The following is a 14,626-nucleotide window of genomic DNA, read 5'->3' as shown; positions in this document are numbered from 1 at the left end:
CCTGCAGGTTGTGAATACCTCCACAGGTGTGACCGTACGGAACGTCCCGACCCATTTACAGAACACAACGAGGCGGCGGCGCTGCTGATTGGCTTCACTCAAACAGCTGACTCGCAGTTAGATTCAAGTGAGTCAGTGGTGGATTCTGGGAAGGGGCTGGGTAGAGATGACCGGCACTGATGGGAAATACATCAACACACACACACACACACACACACACACAAAAACACAAACACACACACACACACACACACTCTCACATGCCTGTAGTGGTCATGCATTTTATGGCCGCAGTGACAGTCAAGCCAGCGACGAAGGCTTGAGTTTAAACTAAAGAGATGAAAACAAAGCTTCTCAGATTTCAGAATAAAAGCATGGAAACTCAGCGACTGGACATTTTTTAGCCTCTGAATAAAACCCGGAAAGTTTAGCACATTCTCCATTCACACACACTCTGGAAAACATGGATGAATGTAATCATAACTTAAAGACTTCTGCTGCTTTCATGATCACCATAATTCCTCCGAACGGCTCCTGCTGCGATTACTTCTTCAACCTATCTGGACCTGTCTGCTCCGACTCAAACTGCTGCATGTTTTACGGTTTTATATTACAAATATCCTCCTTACTTAATGGAAAAATGAAACCACACAGTTACAGGCGCAGGCTGATGTGGTTTTGGTGGTAAAGGATTATTATGGGATTATTACAGGCTGAAATGAACACCATAAAATCACTTTTTATAACTTTTAGGACTCAGATGCTGTTTATAGATTCCGGTTTCTACACAGTTACAGTCAAAATGATCAGCAACAATCTGGGTTATTTAGTCTGTAGGGGTTCATGTTTCAAAGCCATATTTTCATTTTTCATTCATTCATAGATATCATAGTTTAAATTAATATGTAAATCTATGGCTTACAAACTAAACAGTTAGGAAGCTGAATACGTGGACTGAGCCCAAATATTTAACTTGCAAAAGAAATATGTATCTCCAAATTCAACAGTTTATTTAGCTAAACATGTAGTTTACTTGTTTCTTATACGTTTTCTCGCAGTCACAAGCTAAACGTTTAGCTTGGAGCTAATTTTTTACCTTATTTTCCAGACTATAGAGCTCACCTCACTATAAGCCGCATCCACAAAGTTAAAACAAAAACTGGAAACTTACATAAGCCGCACTGGGCTATAAGCCGCTGGTATCTCCGCTGCTCTCTTGTTTCTGACATGGACACAGCAGAGAGCTGCGACCTTAATAAATCTGTACTGCCACATCGAAACCTTCAACTTAAAAGCTGCATCATACGAACGTCTTCCTGTGTTTCCAAGATGAAAGGTTATGAGTTTGAAAACATTTCTTAGTCGTGGCTGCTGCTAGCATGTGCTTGTTCTAAATTAAATTAGCACTTTTCTTCTTTCATTTCCAATTTTGACTTCCAATGATTTACTCCCTGCTACAGAGCCCCCTAGTGGTGGTTGAAGAAAAATCCACAGAAAAGCCGCACTGGGCTACAAGCCGCCTGGTTCAAAGCTTGGGACAAAAGTAACGGCAGTTTGCATCATTAGCTCAAAACTAAACACTTAGTTAGGAATTTTAACATGTAGTTGCAATTAGTTTGCATGCAGTTGTTAGCTAAATATTTATTGTGTAAACTAAATATTTAGCTTCAGGCTAAATGTTTAGCTAGCAACTACGTGCAAGCTAATGGCAAACAAGCAACTTAGCTTTGAGCTAAATATTTAGCTTGCTAGCAAAAATATTTAGCTGGCTAGCGAAGTTTGGGGCTAAATGTTTTATATCTCGTTGTAAAACTATGCTAAATCTGTCAAATTTAACGTTTGGACAAGTTTTGCCCCTAAATATTATGAAAACATTTCTTGTTGTAACCATACCTCCCACGTTTTGGACTTGATAATACAGGAAATGTTGCTGCTCGGTGCTACTGTGAGAGCGCGGCTGGGGGGAATGCTAATCCGGGAATGCTAATCCGGGAATACTAATACAGGAGCACAGCGGGAGAGGGAGGTGAAGTACGGTAGTTTCCCGGAAAAAACGGGAGACTTCACAGGTATGGTTATAACCAGATATCGGTCCTGAATTTATTTCCAATCTCTTCCGTAGTTTGGTGCCCCTGTAGGGGAAGGGTCGCCACATTTCTGGGCAGATCAAGGGGAAATTCCCGGAAGCTGTGACCCTGAACAGCGGGAACATTAGCTGCATCAACAGCAGCGGCGGCACACGGAGCAGGTCGGAGGTCCATTACCGCTCGGCTGGCGGTAACGGGGCGCTGAAAGCAGCGGCCGCTGACAGCCGGTGATTCTGTCAGCCTGGGCCGGCTCTCACAGCCCTGCAGCTAGCTTTGTTTTTAGCTTTGAGCTGCTTGAAAAATAACAACGAGTCTGTTTATCATCTGTTCATAGAAAATACTAGAGAAAAAAATATGATATATATCAATATTTTTGCCGCATATCATTCCAACATCTCCTTATTTGTGACTTAGATTCAAATAAAGATGTCCAAACTGAGGGGCACAGGCCATTTGTGGCCCTTAGATTGATATTGTGCGGCCCCACAGACTCCAGTTCAGTGGCCAGCTGGTGGTTAATGATGATTAATTAGAGCAGAATTATTTGGTTGATTAATTTAATTGGCGTAAATATCCTGGATATTGGATAAATACAGAAACATTTAAATAAATCCTGCTGTTATTACCAACTATTCTTTTAGTTTTCTAAACCAGATGCCTTTTTTTTAATCAGGCAAAGTGCAGAACCGGGTCAGAACATCTGAACTAGAACACCGACCCAGGCACGGTCCATCAGAACCAACACAGGGTAATAAGAAAAACAGATTTGGGTCAGATGAAGACGAGAAGCAGAACAGTATCAACTAGAAGCGCTTGGATCAGAACCGGATCCAGAAAGGAAGAAATTAGAAGAAATGTGAAAAAATTCAAATAGAAAGAAAATTATTCATCAGAAAATTTTATCAGATCAAAGCGATTTAAGATCAGGGACTAAAATAAAACCATCCAACCTTTCATTCCTCCATCAGTACCTGAACCCTGTATAGGTGTCCTCCAGATGCCTGAAGGACCCGATTAGTCGGGTTGTAACTGAAACCTTCCGGCTCTAATGCAGTGTTTCACTGAAACTCTGTTTTTAACTGAGTGAGGAACATTCCTGCAGCCTTGGATCATGTTGAAACGCAAACTGAAGGGAACACCTAATGCCCCCCACTGCCCTGTAATGCCCCCCACTGCCACCTAATGCCCCCCACTGCCCTGTAATGCCCCCCACTGCCACCTAATGCCCCCCACTGCCCCTAATGCCCCCCACTGCCACCTAATGCCCCCCACTGCCACCTAATGCCCCCCACTGCCACCTAATGCCCCCCACTGCCCTGTAATGCCCCCCACTGCCACCTAATGCCCCCCACTGCCCTGTAATGCCCCCCACTGCCCCTAAAGCCCCCCACTGCCCCTAATGCCCCCCACTGCCACCTAATGCCCCCCACTGCCACCTAATGCCCCCCACTGCCACCTAATGCCCCCCACTGCCACCTAATGCCCCCTACTGCCCCCCACTGCCCCTAAAGCCCCCCACTGCCACCTAATGCCCCCCCACTGCCACCTAATGCCCCCCCACTGCCCCTAAAGCCCCCACTGCCACCTAATGCCCCCCACTGCCCCTAATGCCCCCACTGCCCCTAAAGCCCCCACTGCCACCTAATGCCCCCCACTGCCCCTAATGCCCCCACTGCCCCTAAAGCCCCCACTGCCACCTAATGCCCCCACTGCCCCTAATGCCCCCACTGCCCCTAAAGCCCCCACTGCCACCTAATGCCCCCCACTGCCCCTAATGCCCCCACTGCCCCTAAAGCCCCCACTGCCACCTAATGCCCCCACTGCCCCTAATGCCCCCACTGCCCCTAAAGCCCCCACTGCCACCTAATGCCCCCCACTGCCCCTAATGCCCCCACTGCCCCTAATGCCCCCACTGCCCCTAAAGCCCCCACTGCCACCTAATGCCCCCACTGCCCCTAAAGCCCCCACTGCCCCTAAAGCCCCCCACTGCCCCTAATGCCCCCCACTGCCCCTAATGCCCCCCACTGCCCCTAATGCCTCCACCCCACCGTCTGGGGGCATCCACAGGGCAAAACGTGGTAAAGTCAGGATTACTCCTAAAACGGTCGATGTGTTCAGGTGTTTGAACAGTTTGACTTAATGTCACATTCCTGGCTCTGTGCGCTGACCCAACAGGACCCAGAACCCATCCAGAACCAGAACCGCTGCTACACGGTGACTACGGCAGGCTGGACTCACCTGCTGCTTCCCGCCCGGCGGCGCCGTTAGTCCCAACAGGAAGTGTCCTTATTGCGCCATCCTGCCAGAAAACAGAAATTCATTTTCAGCTTCAGATAAAAACTGAAATGATTCAACGATGAATATTTTTTTACAGACGTTAGAAAACAAAAAGTTTCCCCTGAGGAAGAAAGCAGCAGCTAAATGTTGGTAGGCGGGTATTTCCATCGGTAAAATGTGTTTTTACAGGCTTTCTGTGAATACGGTGTGTAATTATGGATGGTTATTTTTACTCATTCATATTTGTGTTTCTGCTCAGGATGCAGTGGAGGAAATGGCAGGCAGAGGTGTGAAGAGCAGCACCGCTTCGCTTCCATTCATTTACTGTTTACTATCAATAAACAGGTGATAGTAAGACCTTTTAACTTAAAATAAATATTAAAATCTCAAAAAATTACAAACGTAAACAACAGCAAAGTAACATAAACTAATGGAAAGTAGCAACCGATCTATAACAAGTCAAGCAACAATAAAGAATTGCAAAGAAAAATTAAGAAAAACTGACAAAGTAGTGCAATGGTGTAAATTAAAATCAAGTAAAAAATCCCAAAGAAATGCAAAGTAACAGAATATACCATCAAATAAAATGTAAAGTAAACGAACTGCAAAGCAGCCCAAACACGGTACCAAGTAAAGCTTCACAAACAACGGAGCCAGAAAAATCAAGTTTAGTAGAGATCAACAGAAATGCAACCTAACAGGAAATGAACTGCACCAAACTGTAAATGTCATAAAGTGAAAAACATTCAGATTTAATATGTAGAAACTTCTGGTTTCAGCTCAAAGTGTTGTCAGTGATGAAATATTATTATAATCCACAGATTGAAGCAATCAGCTGCTGGATTATATCACTTCCGGCGGACAGGAAGTGATCGGAACGATGGACAGGAAGTGGTCAGAGCGACAAACAGGAAGTGATCTGAGCGACGGACAGGAAGTGGTCAGAGCGACAAACAGGAAGTGATCGGAGCGACGGACAGGAAGTGGTCAGAGCGACAAACAGGAAGTGATCGGAGCGACGGACAGGAAGTGGTCAGAGCGACAAACAGGAAGTGATTGGAGCGACGGACAGGCATCGCCACGCTGTTATGATCATGCTCAGGATGCGACGCTGTGCTGAAATGCAGAAGGTGTGTGTGAAAAAACTTCAGCAAAATAATATTAATAAACTAGAAAATTACCATAAACCATTGACATTTCAAAATAAAAGCCTTTAATATTTTATTGCTTACATAGAAGGGGTTTATGTGACAAATTATACTAAGAATAAAAGATAATTGTCAGCTTTTCAAAATAAATTATAAATAAACCCTTCAAAATAAAAGTAATTTTTAAACGTTTTATTTTAAAAGTCTAAAATTTTATTAAGTAGAATAATTGCAGGTTCTATGCAAAAATCTAAAATCAACATAAAATCATATTCATTTTGATTTGAAAAATTACAATGTTCAAATGTGCTCTTCAAAATAAAAGTCTAAATCGTTCCTATCATTGATTCTTGCATAAATAGCTCTAAATTCACAAACTAAAACGGATTATGTTGCCCTAAATCAGTGCTTCTCAACTCCAGTCCTCAGTCCTGCTCTGCATGTTTTAGATGAGCCTCTACAATCAGAGCAGCTGATTCTGCATCACCATCAATGCTGCAGAAACCTGTTAATCAGAACCTGTGTGGCAGAAGGGAAACACCTAAAACATGCAGGGGGGCTGAGAGAAACACTGCCCTAAATTGAGATTGTGTTGCCTTTTCACAATAAAAGCATGTTGTTATAAATAATTTAATGATTGAAATATTTTATGATAAAATGAAATAAATTAATAAAATAAAATTTCCTTCAAAGTAAAAGTTGCAAATGATGGATTACAGCAAACTGAGGTTGCATCTTACTACTGGACCGAAACCAGAGAGGAAGAGGAGATTCTGTTGGCCTTTCAAAATAAAATTCTCAAGTTGGGTTCCAGAAACTAAAGCATGTTCAGCCTGAAGAAAAACGGTTCTGCTTGTCGTCACTTGATTAAACAACAAACGTATCAGAACCGAACTGAACAGAACAGAACCGAACTGAACAGAACAGAACCGAACTGAACAGAACAGAACCGAACTGGGCTCACAGACGGATTTTTCCGAGCCGTCCTCCTGATCCAGTCCGCCAAGAGTGAGGCAAGAAAAAACCGTGACTCTGTTTTTCTTCTTCATGTCTGTCAGGGAGCGCACACACCCACCCACACACACACACACACACCCATACACACACCCACCCATACACACACACACCCACCCATACACACACACACCCACCCATACACACACACACCCACCCATACACACACCCACCCATACACACACACACACACACACACACAGAGTGTTTCCATCCCGGCTGTTTCCACAGAGGAAAATCGTCCGTCCAGCTGCGGCTCCCAGATCCTTTTATTACATTTTTCCAAACAAACATCTCTTCTGCTTGTTCTGCGTCGCAACGTGACACAATCTGTTTTATTATTATTAAAATAATCGCTGCCCGTCAAAGCAACGCAGGCCTCAAACTGCTGGCAATGCAGAAAACAACTGGCCCTTTCAAAATAAAACCATCTGAATGGAAATAAACCTCAGATGTCACCTTCAAAATAAAAGTCTAAATGTTACATAGTTTGTGATTTCTTGAATAAATTGAAACAAATATTACTACAGGAAAAGTGACTCTGCTGGCTTTTCAAAATAAAGCTTCTTATTTTTATTATTATAACACCAAGTAGAAGTAACACCAGCCTTAAATTTTGACCGTCTTGTTATTAAAACGTCGATGGCTTTTCGTAGCTGTTTGGCCTCCAGGCAGGAAATCAGCTGCATGAAAACATGAGGCTCACGAAGCGGAAACATCGCCGCCCCGAAGGCAAAAACATGGAACTGCTTCAGTTCCACAACCTCAACAATTCATCAGAAAAATCAGCCGTTTATCTCAGACTTTAATGTCTGCAAGAATCAGCAGAGAGGAGCTTCTGGAGCCGAACCAAACGTCTGGAAAAACTAAACACCTTAAATGCACCGTCCTCCCTGTGAAGCACAGTAGTGGCAGCATCATGCTGTTGGACAGGGAAACTAAATCCAGAATAATCCTGGAAGGAAACCTGCAAGAGACAGGGGTGGAGTTTCACCTTTAATCAGGACAAACAGCCTAAACATGTATCTGGATGGCCTAGTCAAAGCCCAGACCAAAATTAAACTGAGAATCTGTAGCAAGATTTGAAAACTTTCAGCTTCCGTCTGTAGATGTTAAAATGAACAAAGACAAGCAGCCAGAGCCGGATCTAGTCAAAGTTTTGACTCAGGGTCTGAACACAAACATGCCACACTTTTCAGATTTTAGTTTGCTTTAAAATTTTAATTTCTGAAGAGACAGAAAGTGAAAAAGTTTATGAAAGTGAAAATGTTTTGTTGTATTGAAAAATAAAGTTTTTAGTGAATGAAAGCTAAAATATAAAAAAAACGGGGAGTCGAGTCGGGTTTGAAGTTGAATCGGGTTTGAAGTTGAATCGGGTTTAAAGTTGAATCGGGTTTGAAGTTGAATCGGGTTTAAAGTTGAATCGGGTTTGAAGTTGAATCGGGTTTGAAGTTGAATCGGGTTTGAAGTTGAATCGGGTTTGAAGTTGAATCGGGTTTAAAGTTGAATCGGGTTTGAAGTTGAATCGGGTTTGAAGTTGAATCGGGTTTAAAGTTGAATCGGGTTTGAAGTTGAATCGGGTTTGAAGTTGAATCGGGTTTGAAGTTGAATCGGGTTTGAAGTGCAGCCTCCAGTCGGTTTACTGAGCCGGGATGAAACGAGGTCAACATCTGGAAGACATGGCTGCAGGGGGGGAACATCCAGCGCTGCACTCTGGCGGCTCTGGACTGGGAACCAGCTGGAACCGTTCGGACTCTGGGAGACCAGTGGCTTCCCGGCTCGGCGCCGCAGCGGTGCAGGGAAACGAAGACGCGGAACAGTGGTTCCTTTTTTCCGTCATGCTGGGAATCCAAACGGGGAACGATGGCTTCCTTCCCTCCACCTTTAGTGGATCCAGCTCTTCCTGCTTCACAGCTTTTTCCAGCTGCGTCTCAATTTCCAAGACTTAAAACAATAAACCGACCACGTAATTAAATAACCACAAAGTCAACCCATCCACTGCAAAACAACAAAAAGCAGGAAATGCACTGATTTTAGGAGCCAGACTGTAAAACGAGACATTACAGCAAAGTCAAACGCGCTCCGATGACGTCCTGAACGCTCATCTGGTCAACATTCACCCAGTCAACCCAAAACCAGTAAAACCGACCAGTAGCAGAGATTCCAGCCTGGGACTCGGATCCTGCTGCGCATCAGCAGCAGGAGGACGGAGTTCAAGCAGCAGCCATTGGACTGGAAACCATCAGGTTACGTAATGAGCCAGCAGGAGGCGCTCATGTAATCACCAGTGACAAACTCACCAGTCAGCGTGTCAGTGGGCCCCATAGGTGGGCCGGGGTCCCAGCAGGACCTCATGTCACCAGAAAAACATCCAGGACCCATAGGGTCGCTTTCTGGGCTAAGAGGTTAGCTTATCTCCTCCCGTTATGGAGCCCATTTATAAATGCTGGGTTGGGTTAAACCTGTAGCTAAAAAGCTAATTGCGCTAACCATGAAGCACAAATCATACACATTTGTTCTGCTAATGCTAACGCTATCGCTAAAATGCTATTCTCACATGGTATTTAGGAAGCTAACACTGTAGCATTATTCAAACATATTTTTCTGTAGCTAATGCTAACGTGCTATACCAACATGGTATTTAACTGAAGCTAATGCTAAAGCATTATTCAAACATCATATTTAGAGGAAGATAACACTAAGGAGCTTTATTGTGAAAGGCCAACAGAATCACTTTTCTCATGTTGTGCAATAATTTTATCCCAAGAAAGCTAAAGACTTAATTCAAGAGAAAGTAGAGCCCTTATTTTGAAGGCCCGAATATGAAATATAAGCAGGAATAAAACATTTTGTGAGGCACAACTGGAAAAAATAACAATAAATAAATAAAATCAGCTTTTAACTGAGCGATGATAAAAACCGATCAAATATGGACGCAGTCTGAAGGGGCCCCATGAGATGTTCTGCCCAGGGCCTCATGTGACCAGGGGTCGCCTCTGCGCCCAGAAGCCATTTGGTTGGCAGGCCGAGCCGCTCATTATGAAGCAGGAGAGGCGGCGGCTCCGGGCCCAGACGCACACAGACCCGACCGCAGAGGAATTTCCTTCTTTCTATAAACTGATAATGGGACGCGTCGCAGCGGGAGCGGAAAAACCCCGAGTGACTGACGAGCCCCGGCGCCGCCAGCGAGCGCTGCTCCCCCGATGCACGCAGGTTCACCGCCTGATGGAGGCCGGAGAGGAACCGCAAAACACGCAGGTCACCGGGGTCAACCGACAACCAGAGGTCAACCGACAACCAGAGGTCAACCGACAACCAGAGGTCAACCGACAGTTCACCTGGAGGTGCTGCGGCGGGGCGAGCGAGCGCAAAGCTGCAGAGCGAGGTTAACTGATGCGGCGTGGAGAGATGAGTGAGGAAGAGGAGGGACAGGATGAAGAAACTCCATGGAAACCAGAACAGGAAGTAGAAACACAGCAGGAGGAAGAGGAGATAAAAAATGTATTCATCCATCTCTGCTCTTCCTATTTTTCATCCCTCCATCACAGATCTCTCTCCCCATCAGACAAACAGGCTGTGATCTGCTGCCGCTACCTGCTGAGTGTGTGTGTGTGTGTGTGTGTGTGTGTGTGTGTGTGCGTGTGTGTGTGTGTGTGTGTGTGTGTGTGTGTGTGTGTGTGCTGGTCCTGGCAGCGGCAGCAGCACAGACGGTGTGTTGGGTTTATACCTGCAGAGAGGCGACATGAACGCAGAGCGAGGAGTAAAGATGGACGTCCAGGTGATTCAGCCACCTGGACGCTTGCTGCACTACAAAACTGAATTTATTTCACCAGTTTGATTTTAAAATAAAATTTGACTCATTCATGCAATAATTCAGGTGTTTGCCGTTCCATTAATTTGCCTTACAGGCAACTAAAAACTAATAAAAATAGCAGCATTCCACATCACACTTCTTCCTTCCACTCAACCTTCCATTTACTTACTGTTGCAAACATATTGACAGAAAGTTGAGTAGAAGAAAAAAGTGTGGTGGAAAAAAAATGCACAAACTGATTTTGATCATCTGATCAGGGATCAGTTGCTGTCAACTTAGAAACTGAAACAATTTCAGTTGAATTTAGCCTCTAAAAACAAAAATGGGTTTTTATCACAAAATAGAGGGTTCACTGCTGCTCCAGGAGGAAGAGGAGGAAGATGATGATGATGTTTCTGCTAAATCATTTTCCTAAAGATGCAAATTAGAGATGGAGCAGAAAAAGAACTGAAATGGACAAAATGTTAAAGTTTCTGCTAAAAGTTGGCCTGGACCTGCAGAGGCTGGTGGACACACACACACACACACACCAAAACACACACACGCACACACACACCCACGCACACACACACACCAAAACACACACACACCGGAATTAGGGAAGCACACTTCACTGTCTGAGAATTTGTGACTGGAAAAACGTTTTTAAGGTGTTTGGCGGGACGGCAGGACGTCCTACGCGTCTCCCCAGCCTGTCCTCATGTCCTCCAGCTTGTCTTCTTCTGCTGCTTCTTCTTCTTCTTCTGCTGCTTCTTCTTCTGCTGTGCATCCCTCCGTGTCTCAGACACTTCCCACTCTGCCTGTGTCACTTTATTTGTCTTTCTGTCTCCAGATCTGCGTTTCTCTGGAAAGTAAAGAAGGAAAACAGGAAGCATGTTTTCCACGAAGCGTCCGCCGGACGGTTGTAAAAACTTGTTTTGGTAAATCTGAAGCGGTTTAAAGTTTCCAAACTGGATTCAATCCGGATTCAGAACCGGGAGGCTGGAACGGCTTCCGGCAGACAAAGAAAAGGGAAAAGTTACCTGAGGCACCTTACAGGAAGGAGCAGCAGAGGTAAAGAGGGGAGCGACGTCAGTGGTGGGACGATCAGCTGAGTGTGTGTGTGTGTGTGTGTGTGTGTGTGTGTGTGTCCGATAATAACATCACCCCGGGGGAGAGACCAGAGGACCAAAACCATCTAGACAGGCGCTGTGTGTCCGGGCAGAGGCATCACCACGACGACGGTGGATGAGGACGAGGAGATCCCCCCAACACACACACACACACACACACACACACACACTCAGAGAAAATGAAAGTAGTGAGATCTGTGCACCGACCTGCCCAGCTCTCCGTCTTCATCACCCGAAAGCATTCCTCCGCTCTGCCGCTCCCTCCTTCCATCGCCGCAGCAACCGACAAACCAACCGGCCGACCCTCACACACACACACACCAACACACACACAAGTTAAAGTCCCATATCGTCCGACTGCTCCATTCATCCAGCGAGCCGTCCGCCGTGCTGCGTGTTTACATCTGAGTCTGCTGCCTCAGTCAGCAGCAAGGCATCAGAGAGAGAGAGAGAGAGAGAGAGAGAGGACATGTGTGTGTGTGTGTGTGTGTGTGTGTGTGTGGAGCAGAGTGGGAGCCCTAGAGAAACACTCCTCTTGCCACAGGAGTAAAGCCCAGGCGTGACGCAGAGCCAGAAATAGACGGCGGGCCCCGGTGGGGGGGCGGCGCCGGCCAACATGGCGGCGCTTTTCAGCGACGCAGCGAACTGCTTCCTGAACCTGAGCAGGAAGACTGTAGACTTCATGCAGAAACATGGAAAAAACAGGAAATACAGGAAATTTAACTAGAAGTTATTATTCCATCATGTGTTGGCGCCCCTCCAACATGGCGCCCAAGTGTAGCTGATGGGTCTCACACACACAGAGAGAGACGCTTTCAGACATGAATATCCAGAGATTGAACACAATAATCCAGACAGACGTCACACTGATTATTGGTGGATTTATAAAAACTGATCTGTTTGGTGACTATTACAGAAAAAAGGAAGCTTTGCTTTGCAATCACCTCAAGGCTGCATATATTGCTATTTTTTTCTACCACACTTTTTCCTTCCACTCAATTTTCCTTTAATAAACAGCAGACAGCTTCTGGAGCCATCGCCTTGGAGACGTTAGTGGTTTTCTGCTGGGCATCTGTCATCATCTCCCTCCTAATTTCAAGAATACTGATGGAAAGTTGAGTGGAAGGAAAAAGTGTACTTGAAAAATTGGATTCTAATTTTGTCACAAACAGAATTTTAGGTTTCTGTTAGCTCCAAACTCGAATCATCAAAAATTACAGCATTAAAAACAACCGAGTGGAAAAATGCTCTAATAATATGCAACAGAAACTAATTCTATTTACACAATTTCTATGGTAAATAAATTACGTCACATCAGTGATGGACACATTTTGCTAACAGTTAGCGCGTGTAGCTTCCCTGATGTTCATTTTGCCAGTTGAATCCCAAAGCGCTGATTCGGATAAAGTTCGACATGTTGACGTTTGTTAAGAATTTCTCAAATGTTTAGATTCATGCTTTTATTTTGAAGTGAGTAAAGATTGTTTACACAGCAGTTCTACTTCCTCTCTTCACATTTTACCTGCTTGGGATGTAATAAGAAGTATGACCCTGTTGGGGGCGATGTTGGACGTTAGGACATATTGAGTCATGGTTGAACTTAGCGCTTTAGCATTAGCTTCTGCTAAACACCATGTTGCTATAAGTGTGTAGAGCAGAGTGGGAGCCCTAGAGAAATTCAACTCGTATTTATGCCTATTGCTTTAGGGTTAGCATAGCTAACATTTTAGCTAGTTGTGTTTGTTACTGAGTGAAATCTTCAAAATCTTGTTTGGAGATATTGAACAGAAACGTTTCGTCCTTCTGGCCCTCAGCATCACGTTTTACAACCGGCCGCTTTTCTGAGCGGAGCTGAAATCATCGAATTTCTTCCTAAACCTGGAATGAAACCAATAATTAGAAAATTCATCCCGACTGATCAGTGGGCCTCGGCTCACCGAGCAGCAAAATGTTTCAGTATCTTCTTCATCTCGTTGCGTGAATTAAGATGGCTCCTGCAGCTCGCTGTGAACGTGTAAATGAGGAACAGCGTCCACACGCAGGAAGACATGAGGATCAGTGAACTTTGACCTGTTGCTCTCCAGCATTAATAACTTCATATATTCCATATAACTCATGAGCGGCCGGCCGGCCTCCGTCTGTTTGTGCTGCGACATCAGAGAGTTTTCAGAGCGCAGCGATTCTCCGCCGCAGCGCAAACGATGCATCGCCACAAACACAGGCAGCACAGCGACTTCTGCACTATGAAGAGGATTCAAACAAAAGACTGGAGCTGAAGGGGGCGGGGCTTATGGGAATAACAGGTGAACTTGGTACCGGAAGACCCGAAGCCGGGATTGGAACCCAGAACCTTTTTGCTGCAAAGCATCAAAGCTAAAATGATGCTGATAACTGGAACCGAATCTCAGGTTTGCATCTGAATTGACAGTTTGTGTCGACGCCTGCGGCTCAGCTCAGAGGGGACGTTTCCCCCGGTGTCACTGAACAGACCGATGATGGCGGCTCGGCGCCCCTCAGGCCCGTCGGACCTCAGGATGACGCCGCAATCCCAGGCTCCAAACATTCGCTGTTATTTTTGGGCTCATTTGTGTTTTTCTCCAACTATTTACACAGCTTTCTGCTGAGGGCCGGGGAGAACCGGGGGGACCGGGGGGCCCGGGACCCGCTGCCCAGAGGGCCCCGGGGGTCCGGTTCTGGTTCTGGACCGGGAAACAAGCAGAGCCGTATCCATGGAAACCGACCCTGATTCATTTACAACAAAAACATGACTTCAGGTTTCTCTGTTTTCCAACTGTCCCTGAAGTTCCTGCTGCATTCACTGAACCTCGGAAAATCAAACTCTTCACATCTCATCGATCGGCTCAGAGAGTTAATATGTAAATATTTAAATTCAGAATTATTTTGTTTTCATCTGCAGGTTGGTGAACAACTTAACAGATAAACTGGATCAGCTGGAAACCAAAAACACACACACACACACCCACACACACACACACACACACACACATACACACACACACACACACACACACAGCTGTCTAAGCTCCTGTATCTCAGGAAGTGGAGCAGAGAAAATGCAGGATTGTTTTTTCCAAAACAATATTCAAACAATAAGTAATATTCAAATAAATTGTATTTGAATATTTTAGCAGAAAGTCAAAAACAGATTTTTTT

At 45.1% G+C, this 14,626-nt stretch overlaps 1 protein-coding gene across 4 annotated transcripts in view; it reads right to left on the bottom strand.

Annotated features, from left to right (window-relative positions):
- The window catches only part of hivep2a (HIVEP zinc finger 2a), a 72,579-nt gene that overhangs the window by 38,016 nt on the left and 19,937 nt on the right, over positions 1–14,626 (bottom strand). For 2 of the 4 annotated variants that reach the window (XM_044107039.1, XM_044107041.1), the window contains exons 1-2: positions 11,660–11,929; positions 4,326–4,386 (exon numbers count right to left, since the gene is read on the bottom strand). The gene's annotated coding sequence lies outside the window, so the exon portion shown is untranslated. Of the gene's footprint in view, positions 1–4,325; positions 4,387–11,659; positions 11,930–14,626 lie in introns of those variants that run through there. The other 2 variants (XM_044107038.1, XM_044107040.1) reach the window with 1 other exon arrangement.

Source organism: Gambusia affinis, linkage group LG22, assembly GCF_019740435.1.
Source record: "Gambusia affinis linkage group LG22, SWU_Gaff_1.0, whole genome shotgun sequence".
Lineage (NCBI taxonomy): Eukaryota > Metazoa > Chordata > Actinopteri > Cyprinodontiformes > Poeciliidae > Gambusia > Gambusia affinis.
The sequence above is the reverse complement of the archived record's forward strand: the minus strand, read 5'-3'. Positions and strand labels throughout refer to the sequence as shown.